Below are 20,743 nucleotides of genomic sequence, written 5' to 3'. Positions count from 1 at the left end.
AATGGCAGTTATTGTGAAAAGGCAAACAATTGCAATTAACTCACACCTCACATGTGTGGTAGGTGGGTAAGTGTGTGAGACTGAGCATAATGTAATGGTATAAACTACAAAAACAGCATTTGGCACAATATTAAACTTTGTTTGACCCTTACATAAATTTCCTGTGTGTTCCTCGTGTTCACATCATTCACAGTGAACTTGCTCCCGCCCAGCTGTGCTGCTGTTATTCTCCCTGTTGTAAACCAATTGTACTGAACCATTTACTGAACGCCCCCTTTCACAGAAGAAAATTAGTTGTTTGTGAGAGCACAGTCCAAATGTTCTCGCACCTGGCGGTGAAAGCTCTTATTGCAGTGGTGAAAGCTCTATTTGCAGCTATTGAAATTTGACAGAGAAATTTATGAAAGCACACACACTCTGATCCACAAGGATAAGTTGAAGGGTTAGTGACTGATTTTCTTAGCTGAATTCTCATCCTCGTGAATCAGGGTATCCTCCTTTCTCAGTAAAGGTGTCGAAAATTGTGCTGTTTTCGTACTCAAATGGGAGTCAGCACAAACAACTCTCTCTGCGTCCTCGGCCTTTGTGTCTTTGTGTGATGTGTCAGAGTCCCTTTGAGGTGTACTTGTGGGATTACAGAACTAGCTCACTACCGTTGCACCGCACAGCGTCTTTACATTTGATGCCATTTATTTCAAGAAGTTTGTTCGGTAGATGAAGTTATCTGAGAGGAAATGCAAAGCAGAAACACTTCATCTCAGTCGTAATTGCTGTACAGAAGACATTTGCAATTGCTTGATATAACAGAGATGCAGTACACTCACTAATAAGGGTGCATTGTAATGAACTAGTCAGTGCATCAGCAATATATGTTTGTGCGTGCTTTTTTTTTTACTCAGCACAGTGGGTGTATGTATTTTTCAGTGCAGTTAGTGTTTCTTGGATCATTGACTTTTTAAATTGCATTACAGTTTAGGCTGTTCATTAATCTAGCATGTCAAAAATGATTAGTCAGTTGAATATTCTCAGTAATATTTGTACAAGTAAATATCAGATAGGAAAAGCACCGACCAAACGTCTTGTCACACACGCTGGACAATATCCTTCTCTGTTTTGAAAAATACAATCATGCACTGAAGTACATGAGCCCATGATTTATTTCTGCTGTACCAAGTGTTTCTTTTACTCTGGAAAGTGCTCACTAGATGCGACAGCTCTTCATTTCACAGCTGCAGAATCTGCACTTACAGTCCTCCCATCCCTTGTTCTTCAGTGGGCTCCTGCAGCATCTATTCTGAGATTATTCTGCCTCGACCAAGACTGCTGGCAGACACACTGTGTTAGAACCCCTCACTAACCGTCCACTGAACACGGCACATTTACTAAGTGAGATGACTAAAAGTATCATGCAAATTTCATTGTCATAATAATTTTCTGTGTGAGCAATAATAGCATAATTAAAGTATCTTTAATTATATAGGGTCAAAGTAAAAAAAAAAAAAGGACTCTTGCAGAGTTAAATGCATCATTCGTAACAAAAACACAATAATCCACTTGTTACAAAAACCTTAACTCCACCTAAGGGTGCAATGGGGAATACCAATCGTATATCTCTGCCAAATTCAGATGGCATGCCCTTGTTATGCGGTTGAGAGCCTCTCAGATTGAGTGGTTGTCTTTCTGCAGTCCCAGGCATTCACCTTGCCAGCTCTTCAGATGGCAGTATAAGGAGGTGGTGTGGGGTGGGGTGGGGTGGGCTGCGATGGCACTGCCTGCATGGCACTGTATGGCCTTTTCAGCCGGGCAGGGCGCACAGCACGGTGAGCCAGCCATGCGGCCCAGGAAAGGTCAGGCGTGTCAGACTGGATCAGTGTGCATGTCCTGCAGCGTGGCTCCTCTGGAGTGTGCTGTCAGTCAGGGGAGAAGTGGAGCAGGCAGGCCGGCTCTCTTCAGGGGCTTTTTGGAGAAACATACCTCTAAGTGCTATCCTCTTAAGTTGCTTTGTGGAGAGCATCACTGTATTATCATTGTCTGCTGAATGAACATGGCTTGTTGAGCAGGTTGTTTTCCTCCCAAGCAATTTCAGAGACCTCTGCTGAAGAGAGCTGTTACAAATTATTTCTGATTGTTACATGTTCATTATCCAACTGCTTGTTGTGGAGTATCTTGGGTACATATATTCAATATAACACTGTGGTTACAAAACCAGGAGCAGATTTTCAAAATTCAGTTTCCAATGCATAAAGCAAGGTCCGAGTAAATCATGTCTTCAGAAAAGTTTTGCATGTGTAGTAAAAGGTTCTAGATCAATATCAGAGAAATATTTGATGTTGCTTTTCCATTGAATAGAGAATGAGCTCTTCCCGTTTCTCACTGCAATATTTACCATCAGTTTCCATTCTTGTGCAGTCAGAAAATGTCACAGAGATTAAAAAAACAACAGCAACACAGCTTTATTGTTACGGCTGCAGGTCTGAGGTGAGGAAATGTGATTATCAAACATACAGCTTGAAGTCTCTAGTGAAGCATACACAATACACCTTGAATAAATCAGCTGTGTTGGGCTCAGGGCTTTCCAATTATCCATGTATATTGTAATGTAATTTCTTTATTATCATCTTAGTTTAATAATCACAGAACCATATATGAATCAATACTAGCCACATTGTTCCCAGTAGACAGAACAGAAGAACAGTTCTGTCAAATCATCCCGTCTGATAATTAAAAACCATTTAAGATGTTATTATGCAGAAGTGTCATTAATAGTGGAAGAGCCGCATGAAGCCTTTATCACACATCAGAAAACACTGAGAAGATGCATCCTCCATGTAGAGCAAGGTCACTCAACCAGAACTCAAAAACGTTCATGCATGCACATTAAGATTCATACAAAACAAAGTATCACGGCTGGTGGTAAAGGAGCACAGGCAGGGGGGAGCCCAGCACAAACAAATAGGGAGACTGGTGCAGTCAAATTGATCAAATAAATGAGGAAGACCGAGTTTACAGGCAGTGTGGAAGACAGACAGACAGACAGGCAGGCAGGTAAGAGACAACAGCTAGCTAAATGCAGGTATTGGGCAAGGTAACAGGAACAAGTCCACAGCATGAAGAGCACAAAGGGGAAACGCATTGAAAACAGGCTGGTATAAATACAGGGGAGACAGTGAGGGGAATGAGGAACAGGTGTGTAGGTAGGCGGGGACGTTCCAGTGATTGGTAATAGCAAACAGGTGAGCAGGTGGATCTGGGAACAGGAAGAAAGTCCAGGGACATCTGGTTCGTGGGTGGAGTACGGCAGGAGACAGAGGCAGAATATCCAGCACAAACAGGGCTAAGGCAGGAATCGGGACACAAAGGACAGACTTCTTCTTCGGTTAAGGTGAAAAAGACTTTTACACAACATTCCCTTAGTGCTCAGAGTGTGAGCTTAAAGGGTGGTGGGGTGAAGACAAACAAGTAACCACTGATTATACCTGAGCTTCTTATTTCTCCACATTCTTCTGCATAGCTTTAATTATTTGCGGCTCCTCTGAATATGTTGTATTATAGCAAATCAGAGCTTTCATATGCGGTCGGCATTTAAAACTGGACGTTTAGTCGATATACAAGTGAATTTAATTAATCAGGGTCATCAATCTCGTTGCGAAATGTGCTGCTGTTGACAATGCCAGCATCTCTCACAGTAGCCTGTGTGTCCATAGAAGCAATTCCAGACAAGATTTGTCGGCTGAATCATGAGAGTGTTAAGTTTACAAAATTTCTACATGGGGTATTTTAGTGACTTTTAATGGCCAATCTTTGAATTAGTGTTGACATGATTAAAATTTAGTTAATATTTCTCCTTTCTCTTTCACTGTTCCAAAACAGTGTACCACCTTGGTGGTTCATTTATGATACAGATCTTTGAAGAGTTCAAGCACAGTCCACAGCCAGCCCATTACTCATGAATTTGTATTCGTTACAGAGATTCATATTTATTTTATAGTTTTATAGTACATCAAAGTCTTGTTACTATGAGGGTTGGGTGGTGAGGGTTTTTTTTTAAATTTTTTTTTATGTTAGGTCATGGGCCAAATAAAAATGATTCAGGGTTTAGGTTCAGATAAAGCCACAATAACGTTTTTAACCATTGACTCGTTAATTCAATTGCTCTTCATTTAAAAAAACAAAAAAAACAAAACAATTGTGTACAATTGTACACAGAAGCTTATCATGACCAGGTCAATAATTACAGTTTAAATAAGGGGGGAAAAAACCATGATTAATCGCATGGCTTAAACAGTACCTACAATAACACTTTCGCCACGTCTACTTCTACTAATTCCATCCGATCATCTTCACCCCATTGGGTTTTTAACACATTTGGATAAAACTGGATAAATCAATCAATCAAAGGACACTATACATGTAAATAGCGAGGCAGCAATAAAATGCTAAATATGTAATAAGAAATAGATACAGCTGTGTTACATGCGGACGCACTTACTGTTATGACTCGTCTTTGTAAAGCCTTCACAGGATATGCGTACTTGTCCATACGTGTTCTCCAAAATCAGTATAATGTGTTTATGTGTTTTGATGTACATCCAGATGTACATTAAACAATCCTTTATTCATTGAATCAAGCCAGTAGGATGCTCACATGGCAATTCAAGATATAATGTGTGTGTGTGTATGTGTGTGGTGTGTGTGTTTTTTAATAACTTCAGTGGTGAAGGGTGTGCAGCAGTCTTTGCAGAGTGCATACCTCCATATTTTCTAGCTAGTAATTGTAAACAAGCAAATCATCCTTGTTTCTGTGCCTATAGTTCCATTCATAAACACATTTCGCCATTATGCGTTAGACATTTACGTTTGATTCAACAGTACAAACAAGAGAGACTTCAATACATATAGCTGAGGCAGCTGGCACTGAATTAACTACTGATTTGTTTTTCTGCCTGTTTGTGTTCAGAAGTTCCACTCTTTTTTTCTCTTATCCATTTTATACTTATGTAGCAGGTACATTAAGTAATAATTTGTATAAAGACCATAATCATCCACATGGAGATGTAAACAATGTTCATAGCAATTGAATTAATACACATACATTTTAAGTGTTGGCCCTTTTTGGACAGTGTGCACAGCTTTCTGCCCCCTTTTCATTATGCCTCCGCACCGTCGACAGCCAGTGCCACAGGCCCCTCTCTCTCTTAAATTAAATCGAAGGCAACTGGACTTGTATTTGTCTGTGGAAGACGTTTCGCCTCTTATCCAAGCGGCTTCATCAGTTCATCATGTATTGGCCCCTCACAAAACATGTTTTCAGCCATATCTCTCAAATTCATATGCTAATTATAATACAATTGAATACTAATTTCTACTAGGATAAAATTAAGTGATGACATATATTCAAATGGTCCAAGGTCAACTTCACTGTGACATCATAATGTTCTGCAAAAACACTTACACTTAGTTACACGCATTATTCAGTGTTGTAACTCAGAAAGGGGAGATGCAACTTGGCTGGTCGGCGGAGGCATACAATAGCGACGCAGTAATTCTAGTTTTATTTTAGTTCCTTCCCTTTTAACTGTGGCCTCATGGTAATTTTATGCATATGCTGATGTTGCAGTTTTTATCAATTATAAAATCTTCATTAGCAACTTTCTTGTTGCTTATGCATAATGAATGCTCAGTTCAGAAATACAAAGAGACCAAAGCCAAAACATGAGTAAAGTACGGACGCTCTTCAATGCTCTCAGAGAGAAAGAGAGAGAGAGAGAGATGTGCCCGATAAAGCAATGACAGAGGATGTCCTCTACTGTGATTCTTGATGTTTACATCACAGTGTCGTTGCGTGGACTGTCTGAGAAAGGTGTTGTCAGAGCTCTCTTTATTGTGTATGAGGAAAAAAAAAAGACAAATGAAAAGAGCAGAAATAGGAAACTTAGTTTTTGTCTTGTTTTTTTTTCTGAATTCTTTACATGCATTTGACTTTTTTTTTTATTTGAGGTTGAAGCGCTGAATAATTTTGATATAGCCTATGTAGAACTATTTGTGCATTTGTGTTCGGGCCTACTTTAAGTTGGACTGTATACAATAGCTGTAAATCAGTGTTTTGGGATGTGAAGAAAAAGTCCTTTGTGTGCTATGAGGTCTCCAGCATTACTATTAATGGTTACTCTAGCTTAGGGTTTGAATGATGGATAGCAATACTTTATGGGAATTATCTGCTTGGCTAGGATCATTCTTTATTCATCAGGTTTCTTGGCTGTAATTATGCAACTTTATAAGCATGTGAAGCTATGTATATGTCACCTACTGATGTTAAAGTTCCTTCCCACAGTAGGTTTTTTCCACCCGTCATCAAAGCACCATGTTCACATTCACTTTATTGCTACAACGATTCTGCAGGAGCAGTAACTCACAGTTGTTACTTACATGGCACACTGATGACATGCGCTAATCCTTGGCTGAATAACACTCCACATCATATTTTATTCCTAATCATCGATGCAGAGAAGGCTGCAATTACTGTGTGGTCGTTACCACTTCTGATCACTGAACCATGCATCTCTCACTCGAGCTACTACCTGTGCACGACAGCTACCAGCGCTGTGCATCTCCCTGAGTCAGCATGTGGGAGGGAGTCATTACCAACCTGACCCAAATGAACTTGAATGCAGAGAGCGGTTGTGTTTTACATTTTGCCAGCGCTGACCTAGATTCAGTCATTTTCATAATCACACAGTATCTTGTCAGTTTGACTCCATGCAACTCATATTAGTGTTGTTTTCAATTTGTCAACACTCAGCTGAGGGTGAAAGTTTATTCCTGTCCTTGGAAACAGCAGTTCAGAAAACAATTTTGTTACAGCGTCCGTTAAGTATCTGCTCCATCATTAGATTGCATGATGTTCATCAGATGGAGTTTGCCCAATTGTCATGCAATTGCAGATGGTAAAATTTCCATTTCCTCCAAGCACTTAAAAGTATTAAAGTATATCAAGTATTAATTCATAGTTTTTTGTTAGAATATCTAATCTGTTTTGGGAATGTGTTTTAGCAATATCCGTTGGCTGTGTTTGACTATAGAGAATAGCCCAAATTTGAAACTTTAATTAAATACATTAATACCAGTGAATTGATAAATTCTCTTGCTGCTCTTTATGGACTTAGACTTTTCTTCGTTGTGCTCTGAATCCTCCTGCTTAGTCAGAAAGTGAAACTGCAAGACCCCAATGAGACACAGTGAAGCAGCAGTGAAATGGAAGCCCTCCAGACACAGATGAACCTCAAGGAGGAAAGTTGAGCAGATTTACAGTTCCGGTCATATTTTTAGATGTGGGAGGCAAAGTGCTCATCACAATGATGGGATGTTTATTATGTGTGGGGCTGAGAGTGCCCTTGCAGGCCTTGGACTTCCAGGGCGCGGATATTGCTTTTCATGTGTCATTAATTCAAGTCGTCATCGCTGGCAGGCCCGAGCAGTAGTCCAGTTGGTTTGATAATTAAGCGTTACCTCTACACAGAGTGTAACAGAGCATACACCAAGCATTTGTCATGACTGTCATGATAAAGAAATTAAAACAGTCAAGGAAGTCTTTAAGTGTGACTCGAATTAAACAGCAAAGAGAACGTGGAGCTATTTTTTTTTCCAAAAGAAGCTTTTACCACTGTCCTTGCAGAAAGTTTAAGACTTAGTTAACAGGGAGAATATTTTGAAGCAGATATTTCAATACAGGGGTGAGGCTAAGAAGGAGAGGTGAAACTTAATTTAACCATCTCAGAGTATTGATCAAGGCTCTGATATTAATACTTGATCAAAGGATTGATACTATATCCAACAGTTAAGGTCTCAGGGGGAGGAGCAATGAAATGAAATTCTACTTTCTGCATTCTACTTACATTTTTCACTTGGATTAAATGAACCAGATTAATTAATTAATCTTTTTTTTTTTTTTTTTTTTTTTTTTTTTAAGTAAAAAAGAAACCCATTTAAGTAAAAATTTTTATGCTCAGTAAAGCTGCTCTAATCAATATTTTCATATTGAAGAAGGATAGAACGACCATGTATAATGTGAAAGGGGCTGCTCGTGGCGATGAACCCACAGAGATTTATCACCCAACCCTGCAGTTCCCCTCAGTTCTACAAAGCTTTATAGCGGCTTTCAGCTCATTGTTTTAGATTTATGGCCCGCAACTTTTGTTTTGTTTCACTCCATGCTTTGTCTCACTCCTTATTTCCAGACACAGCCGGCAGCTGTTTAAAGCTAGAAAAGGTCTAAATACCCATTTTATACTTACCTGACCAGCACCAAACAACAGGCAGCCTGACAGACAGTGGAACATTTAGAAGCTTAAGAGCCAGATATTTCGTTGAGTTAAAAGAGCAAAAAAACAGAGCTAAAAGAGAGTGATTATTGGACTTTTATATTTATCAGGTGGTCAGAGACACAACTCCAAATTAATGCTGATGTGTGCAGGTTTAAAATCAGTAAATACAAGAGTTGCATACTGAATACTTTTGAGAATGGAAAAACGGAATGACATTGTACTCAGATTATGTGATAATAAACTTTAGGAGCTATGAGTTATAATAATCTTTGCCCCAATCTCTGGGGTCTTCTCTGTAATTCTTATTTTACCACACAACACTTATCTGACTAAAGATGTGTTGTAGTTGTGTGTACTTGTGAGTGTGTGCCCAGTTTTCAGAACTTTTAATCACTTTTAGGAAGGTTTATTTATTTATTTATTTTTTGCTATGTGCTGTCTCTTCTATTGGGAAGCGGATTAGTGCCCCAGTTCTATGCAAAAATCTTGATACATGATGCACCAAACAGGGAGCCCTGAGTTGTCTTTATACATTTATTGTTCAGTGCACAGTGATTGAGTAACTGAGCCCTTTCAGGCCAATTGCAATATTACCATTTGGGAAAGATGAAAAGCTTTGCATGTGTATGAGTTGTAATGAATATTTGTCTTTGTCCATTTGGCTTGGAACTGTTTGAGATGTAGTATGGATGGAGCTTACCGTCCTTCTCTAAAAGCCACTCTAGTTAATGAAAGCTGTGCAGCTCGCCAGAGCAGGCTTGCAGCTTCTCTGCTGCTGCTGTCAAATTCTTGCTGGTCTGGCAAATATGAATCTCCAGTCGTCTGATTCAGCTCTTATAGTGTGATTAAAGTGTGGCATTTGGTCAAGTGGCTGGCTCGGACCCTTGTGCTCCAGTCACAGTTTCCCGCAACCTGGCTTGGGTAGACTTCTGGTAGATCTTTCTGTGGTAAGAAGTGGTCATGTTGTATTAGGCGCTGCAGTGTGGAGCATTCTTTATTTTTATGGAACAATTTTCAGTTTTCTTACTTAAACCGATAACACTGTGAAGATTATGCTGTTTTCTTGATTTGATCCGTGCCATCCCATCTGATAAATACTCTGTACTAATTCTGAACTGTGTGCCATCCTGAACCCTCAGATCCCAGATGTGCTGTCATGGAGCTGAACTGCTTCCCAGTCAGCTTTTGATCAGCGTGAGATCACCCCCTAGACTGAAGTAAAAAGAAGAGAGGCAAAGCACCTCATACTGATCTAGTTAAATGTAGTCATCAGTGTGATGAGAATGACTCAGCTGGTGCAGCAATTCAAAGATTCTGTGTTTAATGTCCCCATGAGGCCTGTTTGGTGGCTGAGCCGCACAAGTGCTCCTGTTATCAGAGGAGCAATTAACTTTGGCTCTGTTTTCCCTCTAATTGAGAAAAGAACATTCTACTTCTGTACTATAAACAGTCCATAAAAAAGTAATTGTGCAACACGCAAAGATTTCTACCATAAATTCTTTAGTGTTTGTTGATCAGGAGCCGCCTGATCAGCAAGTTCATGAAAATTGCTTTGATGAGTGGTTGTTGGATTTATACCACTGCTGTAGCTTTTATGCTGTCTTGCAAAAATATTTGGCCTTAGACTCACTTTTAACTAGTTTAGCTTTCAGTGTCACCAATTTTTGAATGCAAGACTCAGTATAGCAGAAGCAAATGGGCACTTTTATGTTTTAATTAGAGCTTACATTGTATTTTTGGTACAAGGCATCAGTTCCAAGAATCAGTACAAGGAAGCAGAAGAAAGAGAATTGTTCAACAATCGTATAAAGAAGGCAGACCTGGTTAGCCTCCCTGTTAACTCATGGGGGAATTTCCATGCCTGTGTGTTATTCATACATGCCTCTTTACTTGACAAACTGACACATCAAACAGTGATGTGGAAAATGCCAGCAGAGGTGTCTGGCTGTGTTATTTCTCAATTGATACCTGTAAAACCTGATGAGGGGACAGTGCCAGGAATAACCGCCTCTGGAGTTGATTTATTAAAACAACCTAAAGAAAGGTCATCTGTCCTTATCTGGGGCGAGCTGGCGGCAGGTAAGTTATACTGTGGGGAGGCTAGGTGAGGCTGACTGCCTCAGACTGCACCTCCATTTGGATTCAGTGGCTGACTGAGCACCTGACACACTTAAAGTGTAAGCACAGGTCGAGTCACCTTCACGTGGACTGGCCTTGTGCCAACGCAACGTCTTCTGGCATATATGTATGTAATTAAGTGGTAATCCATAGAATATGTTCTATCAATAATATCTTAACTGCTGGTGTTCTCTGCATCTTCCCTGTGCTGCTGCATCAGTCAGATGTGCTGCGAGAGAGATTTGAATAATCTCACTGAACAGATTGCAGTCCAGATTGCCTCTTAAATTCCTGCATTTATAAATAGGTGCTTGTTCCTGTGTAAAATTATTATAGATATTTGATCAGCAGTGCACATAATTAAGGACAGACACTTGTTTTCATTGTTCACTATATAATTTAAAGTGACAATAGACAAGTTTTTTGCTGTAGCTTATCATTATGAAGAACTTTGACTGCACAATGCAATGGCTATAGAATACTGGCACCATCAGCATTTAGTTTGGTTCCCCAAGATTTCACTTTGCCATGCTGTCCACCAATGTTTCCGTTGCTGAAGAATGAAGGCTCGATTAAAGGAAGTGTGTCTGCCATTATGCAACCAAAACAAGAGAAGGAAAGCGTTCACCCCTGATAGCGGGAATGGCGGACGGTGGAACAACGGGAGTGACTCGTTGTCGGATGAGGCGAAGAAGGTAAAGAGGTAGAGTGATAGAAGACAAGAGAAAAGAGTGAACCTCAGACGGGCATTGACTTGGTGGAGAGATCTCCGGGAATTGACAGGGCTCAAAACCAACATTCAGTTGGCCTTATTTTTACTAGACCAGTAAGTAGAAAAACCTGTTTACTTATTGATACAACCGGGTGTTTTACTCTGCCTTTAGCATTGCGCAGAGGTCAGGGTTTCTAGTTCAAATTGGGATTCTTAGTTGTTTCTTGCTTTCGACAGTAGTCTGGCTGATAGCGGGAGCGATGTTGCTAACACAACCGCTGACAGCCAGAAAAGCGAACCAGGAGCTACAAGGAAACCGGTACAGGCCAAAGACAAAAGAAACGTGACAGAATTAGATTATATCTGTGGTGGTTGTCTGTGAGGGTTGATATAATATCATGATTGGCCAGAGATCCTCACACAAATCAGCTCACACCTTTTCCCTTAATGTTTTCTTCTGCATTCTCCTGTGTTGTTGGTAGTTCAAGATCTGAGGGAAAAGGTAAAGAATATGCGAAAGAGCTTATTAATTACATAACAAAACAACTTTTTAGAATTTAGGAATCCCACATTAAATGTAACTATGACTGACTTGACTACTATGCAACTATTATTATACTATACAGTATATTTCAACATCTTCTGTATAGAGGCAGAAAACATCAGATATGGTATGTTTGTTGTATGTTATGGTGACTGCACAATTATTTCCCACAGGAAAAGGATTTCCCCCTTTTTAGATCAATTTCTGTTCACACCCACCAACAATGTTGCTGTATAAATTGGATCCCAGGCCACAGTATAATAAGAATGGATTGAAAATCTGTCCTAACAACAGTACGGCACTAGAGAGTGGAGTACCATCTTGGGCCATCACAGAGTGCTGGTGTGGAACAAATAGCATTATGTCCCAGCACGTGTTGTGATACAGCACATCAACCTCATCATAGGACTACGATGTCCCTCAATGTGAGTCAGTCCTCTTGAGGTGCCAGATGAATGGCTACAAAACAGAGCTTTAAATCCTGCTTGCAAATCCAGGGATCAGTTAACTTCTCATCAGTCCTCGTTCTGCAATGGAGAGTAGGACTTTGCTTCATTCATCATTCTGCGATAAGCCTCTCCTCTCATGTTTGTAATCTGAGCTGTGAATTTATTTACTTTCTCCTCAAGGGTGGTGAAAGGAAATTGTCCTAACACCAGAGGCATTTGTTTCACTTGTAATGCCAGGCATGTCTGTGAATCATAATAACGTACAGAGGGAGGAACCATATTAAGTGCTGAGTGCTTCATTTTGAGCAGTACACATGAATTATCAGCAAATGCCTCTTTCCTCTCAATGTCATCAAGAAGCAGATTATGCCTTTTGTTAAATATTTCAAGATGGAGAACAAACCCATACATATTAATGCCATATGACATAAATTAGCATTGATTCTAGTTCACACATGCCTATTAAAAGCCAGTATATTGAAAAAGCCGGGTGTGTTGAGAGCTTTCAGCACCAACGTGCAGAGAAGTTGCAGGGTCGTTTCAGGCCCAGGAATGCATTGCAGAGTGCCAACATGACTAATGGGCCTAACCTGGATCCCCTATCGACTCGCACAGAAATACTCAGGGATTGATTTGACTGCTTATGCCACTGCCATAATCTCCCCTCCAATGATACGGTTTCACGGCTATTTGTAAAACTGCTTCTGCAGCCTTTTTTTTTTTTTTTAATGTCAGTCGTAATCTCAAATTTGATCATGTTGGCTGCTCAGTGAGGAGCCCTGTGTTGAGTTACTTTTAAATCCAACCTGCTGTGTCACCTCTGCATTACAAAAATGGAAGGATGTATGTATGTGGATGTTTAGAGGGTAGGTGTGACAAAGGTTTATGAGATTGTGTTTAATTGATTTTCAGAATCTCACTTTGACCACAAAGTTAAAAAGGAAGAAGATTTACAAAACATTAAATTTAAAGACAGGAAAAAAAAGGTATGCAGTTTTCTTGCTGACTTGCAGTAATTTCTGATTTTATTCTTTTGTCTTAAATATCACTGGTCAGGATACTTAAAATTTTCATGGACTTGTTCAGCACTCATAGAGACAGACATGCAAGGGGAGCACAGGAGGCACAGGGGAAAGGAAATTACTAGAAACACAAGGAATAAATTGGAGGCACGGCTGTGACCGTGACAGTATGAAAAGATATTTAAAAGACCTGTCCATGGTATAGGTATAGACAAATTATGTGCTTAAAATACGGCTCCACCAATGCTTTAACCTTCAAAGTAAAATTAACTCAGCTGAAAAGGTTTTTTTTCTTTGTGATTATTGTGGACTACATAGATTGAATATATCTTTGAAAATGCATAAAACGTAAGCACGAGCAAACAGTCACCACAGCAAACGCCTGCATGTGCTTGATTATTTGTATTTACTGTTTCTCAAAGTGAGTCCTACAGCCATTTCTGCTCTACCCCAGTGAGAAAGGAGAGAGAGCTGAGCTCTATAAGCAGCTGTTCCAGCACAAGACTGTGGCCTTTCCATGTAGATGATTGATTCAGGTGCGGTGAGGAGGAAGAGGAGGGATCAGGCTTCGGGCTGTGTCCGTTAATCACACTGTATTACCACACAGGAGGCATTTATCACCAAACACCAAAGGCTTCAGTCCACGGGGAACACTGAAACCAATCTCATCGCTTACATGCAATCCATCCAGGTCCACGAAAAGCAGCACTGCTGAGTGCTACCACATCCATTTTCTCTGTAAGAGGGGTATGTTCCTAAGAAAAAGTAAGAGGCAAAGAACAGAGAGGTTTAAAGAGACTTTAGGATAAGTCCTTGGACACCCCCTTTTTTTTCTAACATTTTACCTGATCCAATGTCACAGCCCTCTGTGGTGCTGGTTTCACAGCAGAAAGCGCAAGCGTCCAGCTTTGCCCCCAGGTGTTCAGAACCAACACAGCCCAGCGTTCAAAAAATATAAATGGCTATGTTGGTGGGGGACTTGTTTCAGGTACAGGGAGATACATGCATGAGATACATTTCATTTTATCTTTCATAGTGACAATTGCAAGGTAAACAGTAGAAATACAGTGTAGTCATTATCAAGAATGTGATGTTCTCCCCACCCTCTTTTGATTTGATTTGTCAACAAATGTCTTTTGCCAGACTAAATAGCTATTTTTCTAGACTGCACACAGACTTTTTTTTAAAACTCTCAATGAACATAACATTCTCCCTGATTATTGGCCCCCAGGATCCTCTTGTGCAGACTTCACCCACACCCTCTAATGTCTTGATTTAGCCATGATAATGGTTTTACCAGTGGGAGGTTGTGTTTAAAGGCTGTGAAATAAGGTGCCTCTGTACAGCAGGTGTCTCATTTTGTCGTGAGTTAAAGGTAAACTAAAATCAAATTTATATCCTAAATGCTGCAATTATTGGTGGGCTGTTAAGCCTTCAATAGGACCCATGTTCTGTGTCCAGTTATTATATTATGATTTTTTTTTTTTTTTTTTTTAAATGGTTAGCAGCATATGAGATTTTTATAATTGGCTAAAACATTCTCAGTACCTTGAGTTTGTTCAGGTTGACGATGACTTGCAGCTTCGTCTTTGATCAGACCTTTGTGTGATTTTTGTCATTGAGGGTGCTGGTTCTCTTGCGTGGACACATAAGATGGTGAATTCATTTTCTCTGTAGCCTCGTAATTACCATCACTTCATGCCTTTCTACTCTCTTTACATGCAAACTGTCGCTCTTGTTGCACGTGGTGTAAATGCTGCACCACAGACAACATGTTTGTCCACAGGGAGTCTTGGCAGGAGGTATGTCAGTCTGACATTTACATTGAAATGTAAAGTGTGAGAGAGTTAGGTTACATGTCTGACTCCTGGTGTAATTGTTTAAAAGGAAGGGCACAGAACCACAGGTCCCTCAGGACCTTCAAACTGATGCCTGATAACTTAGAGCAAACAGATGCCACAGCTTTGATGAGCGGCTGTGTTTTTGTCACGTTAAGAAGACAAACAACATCTAAGCGAGGGTAACCACTGCTGTTTTTAATTAACGCACCACACTTGCAATCACAGCAATAAACTTGTCTGCTGTGTTGTGCGGTGAAAGTAGATCAAAGTCAAAGCTATCCCAGCAGTGTGCATTTGAGGTGAGCTTTTTGCTTGCTTTCTTTCATTTTTTTCTTTTTTTAATATGAGAGCTACGGGGGAAAAATGCAGTTCAGCTTTTTAATGTCGCCCAACATTTGGAGGCTTCAGCTCAGTGGAACAGCAGCAGAATGAAATTCCCCTCGTCTTCACAAGAGTGGTAGTTCATCCAGAAATTTGTATTCATGGCTGCAAATGGAAATGGAACAACCAGGAGGGGTGTCCTGCAGTGCCAGCACCAGTTATTGTGGTGCAGTGGAGGGGAGAGAGTGACATTTAACAGCGTGAGGATGAGCGGCCCTATGACCAGCTTGAATGCAGCAGACACCCCAGAACATATAGAAACAGGCTTACAGTATTGCTGGTCTTTAGGGGAGCTGAGAAGAATGGGCCACAGAGCCGAGGGAGTTATTTCAGCTAGCCTCCACCTTGCCGCAGTCAGGGGAGACAAACAGAAAAATCAATACTCCCACTCAGGACAGTTCACTTCAAGGGCCTCCCTCAGCGCCACTGTCTGTCAGAGTCAGTCCCTCAAGCGGGATGGGATGGAACTGCTGACAAGGTAGGTGTCAGAGCACACTGATCACACTGTTAGAGAGCGAGTGAAGTCTTGTTCAGCACTGGGGACAGCTCCAGAAAACCACAGATAGAGAACTCAGGCAAACAGTTGGCCCAGTCCTTATCTGCCCTTCTGTTTCACACTTTTAAAACATGTTCTCGTTAAACTGGTTTCTCATAAAATGATTATTCTCCCCAGATTTTTATGGTTATTTCAATCAATTCCTCTTACAGCCCCGCCAGCTGTTTTCTCCAGCACGAACAAAGCATTCACAAACTTTATCTGGAATAAAAAGACAATCAAGACTTAGCCTAACACTACTATACCTTCCATATGACAGGGGAACTACACAACCTTTTGTGGTATTTTAAAGCAGCTCAGCTTAGATCGGCCTTCTTCTGGGTTTCTGACCTTTCCAATCTATCATGGGACCACATAGAGAAAAGACCGTGCCACAACTCTGGATACATATCTCTACTCTAACTCTCTCAGAAGGCTTAAGCAGAGCAGAGCTCATCCATTTGTTAAAACCACAATTACAGATTGATGTGAATCACCAGACATGCTTAGGGAACCAGTAGAGCTGTCACAAGTTTCTCCCATTTGGTGTTACAATGTTTACACCAGACAAATCAGATCCTGGATTCAGGCTCTGTGCTCAGAGGGGATTACAGAAGATCTCAGACCCTCATAGATATAACACCCTTTATGTCCTTTGAAAATATTACAGAAGAAAATTGGGATCCCTCAAGCTCATTTGTTCAAATATATTCAAATGCAGAATTTCATTCACTCTAGGATTCATTCACGTCAGTGCCCTGCTTTCAGTATCATTGAAGACCTGGCAACATAAGACCTTTATGCTAAAGGAAATATCTCAATATTATTTAGGAAATTTGCAAGGGCATCTACAGGATCCTCAAATTATAAAAGAATGGATAGGGGATCTTCAGACAGATATTACAAAGCAGGAGTGGGAAAACGGCTTGTGTTTTTGTTATTTTTTGACATCTATTAATCATATAGTGGAATAAATTCAATCCTAATATCCCACACAGTTGTATCAAATGTAGAACTGAGAAAGGAACTATTTCATTGCATTTGGAAGTGTAAATGCACACAAGACTTTTGGAAAAGAACAGTCGACACAGACAGAGATTTGTATTCTCTGTCTTATTCCAGAAGCACTGGCCCTAAGAACTCATGAAAGTAAACTGGTTAACCTTTGCCAATTACGTGCAAAGTATCTTATTGCTAGACACTGGAAAAGTGTTTGTGGTCCATCTTTGAGTGTTTGGATTAATCAGCTTTCTTCTTGCATAGCGATTCAGTCATAAAGGTAAATACAGGACACATTTCTTATATTTTGTAATGATAACCTAACTTCTTAAATTGTACTTTTTTTCTGATACGCCGGCATGTATGCATTTCTGCATATATATGGGTATAAGTAGTTTATTTTCATCATTTTGTAAACTATCTTTATCGATCGATGAGATTTAATGGGCGGGAGGGAGGGAGGATGGGAGATTTCGAGGGAGACTTGGGAGATGCAACAAACCCATTTGGAAAAGTGATGTATCATGTTCAAAATCAATAAAGATATGTGATAAAAAAATATACATACATACATATATTGAACATTCTATGGTATTAATTTTGGAAAGCATGATCTTTAAGGCACACTCTGGTAGTTTAGGGCTTGGGGTGCTCGCCATGAACTGCAATGTCCCCAAATTTCATCCGACCATAGACCTTTGTTGCATGCGTTACCGTCTCTCCTCCCATTTCCTGTCCTCTCTCTGCTGTCAGCTAATCGTTGAAGACATAGAATAGCCCAAAACATAGAAAAATAAAGCATGATCAACATTAAAAACTTTGTTCCTCAGCATCACAGATGCATACTGATGGCAGATGGAGCACCATAAATTTAAGTACCCAACTTGCCCTGCACACCTTTTTCATTCCTCCATCCATTCCAGTAATAGCCCTGTAAATGGGGAGTGGGTGGGAGACCAACAGCCACGTTTATCCAGAGTATTTTCTGTGTGTGTTGAGAATGAGTTGGAGGGGGGGGGGGGGGGCATCTGTGAGTGCTGCCAGTGGTAATGAAGCCACCACTATAAATTGGCTAGTCATTCATGATTAACTAGCGTGTCATGCCTGAAGTAATTGCCTTAATTAGCTATTGAACAGGTTTCAGGGTTAATGGGACAACAGGTTGGCAGTGAACCTGATTTACTGTTGGAAGTTAATGATTTTACTCTCATCTTCCCCTCATTCCTCGAAATGATTTGATTAACAGCATGGGAGAAACAGATCCCCTTGTTTGTTAATACAAAATCAATTTCATGCCCGGCTGAGCTATCTCTGACAGTGTTTTTGTTGGACGAGCAAGGTCTTCAGTCAGCCACTGGAGACAGGACAAACACACAGAGGCCTGTAGACGGTAAATCTGCCTCTCTGAGTGCAGTGCAGTCATTGCGTTTGGGAAGCTGGCAGCTCTCCCATCCTGCCCACAAATTTACCTCCACTAAGCTTTTCTGTCATGACTAGCAGCCAATCCAGTGTGTTTTCCCTGAGACTGTGTCAGAGGAATAAGCCTATGCGAGTAATTGGGAAGCAGGTACCGTAAAGTCTCCCCTGTGAGGCAAGATCAATGTGTTTGGAAGTGTGTTTCGTGTGATATGCCAGAGGGGAGAAAGTGTAAAGACATTGTCCTCAAATCCTCATATGCCAAGGCCACTTAATTGGCAAAACCTTGGTCCTTTTATTGAATAGAGGTCAAAATATAACAGTCTTTTTACTGTTAACCTCCATTTTTCTCACTGAAACCAGTTTAGACAAACAATTTGGCCCTGCTTCATTGTGGCATATTGTGCCTGCAGCATGGCTGGGGTATTTTGGCAGAGCTCACAAGCTGGTTTCAGAGAAGTTGCAGAAATATTACAGCATCTGATTTTCTTTTTCTGCAGATTGCTTTAGCATATAAACGTCTCTGGTTAGAAAAGGTTGGTCGCTGCAGTGTACATCCTGGCCAGCTAACGGTGATGTAGCAAGTCAGTTCATTTTGTGCCACTACTATACAGTTCAGAAAGAAATTATACAGTACATGGAAACACAGTTGTTTGTTCCAGCTTAGTTGAAATGTGTGTGAACCTCCTTGTTTTTCTTCAGTGAGCCGTGAAATTAGAGATGTGTGTTCCGTACAGTTGATGGTTCTCAGCTTTTTATGCACGAGTGGTAGGGTACAACTAATGATCATTTTCATTTGGAGCTGCAACGATTAGTCAATTAATCAATTAGGTGACTGGTGTGGTAATCCATTAATTGTTTAAGTAATTCCATTGTTCCAGCTTCTCAGATGTGATTATTTGTTGCTTTACACTGTTTCATATCTTAGTGAACTGAATATCTTTAGATTTTGGTCCAAGCTGTTTGATAACATCACCTTGGTCTTAAAAAAAGTGTGACAGGCATTTTTCACTATTCAAAAACAATTAATTAGTCAATTAAGAAAATATAAAAAAAAGTAATCATTAGTTGCAGGTTGACTTTCATAATCTATCTGTTTATTATTATTTTTTAGATTAATCTTTCGGTCTATAAAATGTCAGAAAAAAAATGGTCCGTAAATTGTTCACTCTTATATCACGTCAGAAAATAGCTAAAAGAGTCCAAACTGATGAACCCATGTCTTGTTTTGTCCGACCATCAGTCCAAAAACTAAAGATATTCTCTTTACAATCAGGCAATAGCAGCATATCCTCATTTTGGAGGAAATGGAGCCGGAGAATGATCACAGTTTTTGCTTGAAAAATTACTTCAATTATTACTTGATTGGCAAAATTGTAGATTTATTTCCTGTCTTTGTTTCAGCTCTAATGTGTTGCTATAGGACCACAGTCTTTATAATCTTTAACAAAAATTGCTTCTGCAGTTTTGAGTATTATTTGAGTATATCATTATTTTGCTGATACAACACCAGTACCTATAGATTAAAGGCACGGAGAGCAGTAAAAATGCAGGAAAGCTTTTGCTGAGCTGCAAAAAAAACAAACAAACATATTTGCACTTCCCCATGAGAGCCATTAAGGTGCAGCTACATTCGAGTGAATGAAGTGTGAGTGTATTCCATAGCTTTACTTGGGTTGGAAGCCAAGGTTAATCAACACTAGACAAAAGTTGCCTCTATAGGAGAAATAAACAAGGGAGTAATGTGGAAGACAGAGATCCTGACTTATGGTATCTCAAAGGAGCTCAGCCTCTAAGTCAATTCTGTGGTGTGCAGTGTCACGAGAACAGCGACAAAGATTATTTCATGCCCCCCTTCACAGTATTACAGCTATCAGCCCAGCTGTTTGTTCAGCACTCCTGAACTGTTACGACTCCGCACACATCAGACTTTGAGCAGTTTTTGCTTCACAGGAAGTGAACCAGAGGTTTGCAGTGGTGACATGTGCAGCATCATTGAGACAGCACAGCAGTGTGATGGAGAGGAGGGTTTTCCTCGCAGGCTACAGATATAACCGGAGTTGTCAGTGTTCCCCCGTTGCTCCAGAGATGGCAAGTCCTGCAGAAACTTGTGATAATGATGCTGACGAAGTTTCATCATCTGCAGAGCAACAATGAGAGGATCAGAAGCAAGTGAGCAACAAAGATATAACACAGACGTGTCAGTCTCCTTCTTTCTCTTTCACCCTCTCGCTTTGTTTCTTTCTCTCGGTGTCTCTTCCTGTCTTTTTACTTCTTCCTGCAGCCCCCTGATCAGCCTGTCAGCACCGCCGATTCCTTGTTCGTCGAGCAAGTCGTTGTACTCAGATAGTCAATGAAACTTTGTGTCTGTGAGCCAGTTAAGTACTCAAAGTCCCACTCATCTG

The 20,743-nt window shown here is 40.3% G+C and overlaps 1 protein-coding gene across 1 annotated transcript in view; it reads left to right on the top strand.

Annotated features, from left to right (window-relative positions):
• hs6st3 (heparan sulfate 6-O-sulfotransferase 3) overlaps positions 1–20,743 on the top strand; it is a 58,656-nt gene that overhangs the window by 1,061 nt on the left and 36,852 nt on the right. The window lies entirely within an intron of this gene.

Source organism: Seriola dumerili, unplaced genomic scaffold, assembly GCF_002260705.1.
Source record: "Seriola dumerili isolate Sdu_G_001 unplaced genomic scaffold, Sdu_1.0 BDQW01000052.1, whole genome shotgun sequence".
NCBI classification, from domain to species: domain Eukaryota; kingdom Metazoa; phylum Chordata; class Actinopteri; order Carangiformes; family Carangidae; genus Seriola; species Seriola dumerili.
This window is presented reverse-complemented; position numbering and strand designations above follow the sequence as displayed.